Source organism: Teleopsis dalmanni, chromosome 2 (genome assembly GCF_002237135.1).
Source record: "Teleopsis dalmanni isolate 2A chromosome 2, ASM223713v2, whole genome shotgun sequence".
Taxonomy (NCBI): domain Eukaryota; kingdom Metazoa; phylum Arthropoda; class Insecta; order Diptera; family Diopsidae; genus Teleopsis; species Teleopsis dalmanni.
This window is the reverse complement of record NC_051847.1, coordinates 13,530,193-13,533,574: the sequence shown is the minus strand read 5'-3', so window position 1 is coordinate 13,533,574 and position 3,382 is coordinate 13,530,193.

Below are 3,382 nucleotides of genomic sequence, written 5' to 3'. Positions count from 1 at the left end.
TATTTCAAAGTGCAAAATAATTATAAAAAAAATGTTTCTCATCTGGTTTTTCAATTATTTGCTATTTCTTCTATTATATTTTTGCAATATTTTTGCAATATTTTTGCAATATTTTCCTATAATTATAATTTTTCCATTATTGCAATAATTTTCAGCTGCTATTGAAAAATAAATAATTATTAAATATTTTGTATTATCGCTGTGCTGACCAGAAAATATTTCAGCAATTGCTTTTCAATTATTTTCACTATTTTCACAGTGAAGCGAACTCCACTTCCACTTCCACATCTAGCGTTGTATCTCGAAAATATGCTGAAGTATCTTTTGCAAGTTTTATCTTTTGTGTGAGTTTCAATGGCTCGCTGTTGTAATATTTAATAAGTAATGAAGTGAAATTGTCATTCTCTGTTTTTAATGAAGTCTTCGTTACTTTACTGTTGCTATTATGAATTTATTAATACTTTGGTCGAAAGATAGAAATTGATAAGCAGCGAACTGCAGTGACGAGTGTGACAAATCAATTACATTTTAAAAATAATTTTAATTAAAATAAGAAGCGAACGTATCGAATGTCATTACGAAATGTTATGCATTTTTATGCTTTCATAAAAATGAAACAAGTCGCATATATTTGCTAAAATGACGTGTTGTAAGGAAGAATCACATAAAATCTTAAATATTTTCCACTTCAGATATATGAGTATCTCAATTATGAGCTGCGAGATAATTGCACGCGTTTGTCGTCAACGGCTTGGCCTTTCAAAAATGTCGTCGCCCCTTCATACGAATTCGTTGCGCTGAGTGAATATATATAGTTTTTTCAACTTTGTATCTTTGTAAACTTTAGGATAACTTAATGCCTACACGTACATATATGTTTCATAGCGCTGTTTTGCTCTGCTTAATTACATATTCTTTTACAATTTTTGTTTTTAGATACTTAATTTTAAAAAGTATTTCAATATTTTCTTACAATTTTTTTCGATTCTTTTTTATTTTAATTTGTGTTTAGCATGGAAGTGTGTCACTGAACCTGTTTCAGATATTTTTCTTCACTCATTTAGCATCTTAGTTTAGTTTAGTGTATATAATATATATATGTATATATATATTTTTTTTTCATTTTTTCATATATGTTAAAACTGTCATTTTTCTTTTTTACTGGTTTTTGTGGTTTTATGCTTGCGGCAATTAAACGAGTTATTACACATAAAAGATACAAATGCGAGTATCTGCAAAGTAAGAAAGGCAAAGGCAAAGGCAAAAACAGAAAAAAGCAATAATAAAAACAAAAACAATTTTTTCGGTCAGAGTCAGTCAATTGCTTGTGCAGAATTTTATGAGTACAAAATATTTTTTTATAAAAATTCATATGAAATAATTTTTGTTTTTGTTTTCAACAATTTAATATTTATATTCTGTATACTTAACTCTGAAAAGTTTGCAAGCTCCTCAGATGTGAATTTTGTTTAGAGTAAAAAATCTTTGAAATACAAAAACATGTGCGCACACTAAAAATACTTTCAAGACGCCAAAAAGAAAATAATGAAAATAATAGGAAAGTAAGAATTTTTGTATTAAAATTTTTTAGTATTCAGATACAGATACTATATATCTGTGTCCTCCGCTTGTATTTGTTTGTAATACGATGTCTGTCTGTCGCTCCGCTAGTTTCTGTTTGCTGTGTGTACATCTTGAGCATTAAGTTTTCTACACGCCATTACGTTCATAAGCAACTTGTATCGACTGAGTTCATATACTATATGCTCGCGTCTCTAGATATTTTGGAAATGCCACGAAACATCTAAAATACACAAAATTTGTCTATAAAATATCGTGTATGAAAATAACGAAAATAAAACTACGAAAATTCGAAATTCTCAAATTCTGAAATTCTGAAATTTTAAAAATAACAACGTGAATTATGAGTTGGGGCGCGTGAGGCAAATATGCGCTCTACAAAATTTTCTAAAAGCGGAACATTTTCATTGGAAACGTGTTGTTGCAATAAAAACTTTTTACACTTTTTCTAGTTTTCACTTTTTTTTCTTGATTTTTTTTTTTTTTTTTTTTTTTTGTAGTTCAAAAGACATTAGTTTTGTTGTTTGTGCACTAAGTAGACGATTTTCTAGTTCAAAATAAATTTATAAGTTTTCCGTTGTTTATTAGAAAATATTGAATTGCATAACAGCAGCCAGAAGCAGTGATGGCAATACCAACAACCATGGCTGCCAACATTATTATTAATTTTTGATATTTTCCTCCATTTCTTCCCATTTCGCCTCGTAGCTGTTATATGCCGTCTCTAATATTGCACATAAATTTTATAATCGAACGTGTGGAAATTTAATATATTTTCGAATTTTCAGTTTATATTTTGTGCATATTTCAATGCAAATTATTAAAAAAAAAATTTATAATAATCACAAAAAAATTTTGACATCAATTTATACTATTTGATTTTCCTCGAAAAATGGAGTCATGCGATTCAATGAAATCCATTTCTTTGTTCAGTCTTATAAAAAAATATATAGAAAAAAATATATTTATAAATTTAATTTTATTTAAAAAGCAAAAAGAAGCTCCTCTGTTCACATAAATTGGATTAAACTCAGTCCCTTTATTCCGCTTAAAGGTATTAATCATCAAGAAAAAATATGTATTTTAAAAAAATTAAAGATTTCAATAGATTAATTTTTTTTTGATAGTTCACCTGATCTTTTTTGTAGCAAAGCGAGACTTCTTGTCTGGTGGCATCTTATATATATATATATAAGAGTAATGTGCGCTTGTAAATCGCTTTGCCACCAGACATCAGATATATATATATATATATATATATATAAAGCTTACACCTATGGCATTTTCGCCGTCTGTCGTACATTATTTGTATCGACTGGTATCATTACTTTTATAAATTGACTCACATATCATAGAGGATCACTTAAGTCAACACAGTCTTTATTGTGTGAAACTGTTAGAGATAATAAATTGTTCCTTATCAAACACCACAAGCAAGCAAGTAAAAATTTGTTTTGACATTAGTTCCTATATAGTTCCTATATTATTAGTTCCTATATGTATATATACCCTTCCTAAATATGCCAATTTATGAACGATTACCACTTAATGAAGAAGTTAACTATTTCTTTTACTTAAACTTCAATTTAATAGATTTATAAACTTCTAGTCTGATGTTTATTCGTATCTTCTTAGTACTCATATCTCCTAGTAGGGCATAAGGCCGCAATGATTCTCTTAAACCGCACTCTGCTAGGTGCTTCTCTGCATATATCGTTCCATGTGAAGAGCGGTTCTGTCATTTTTCTTCCAATTATTCTTCTCCAAGTTAAGGATGGTGCACCCGACAGCTAGGACATGT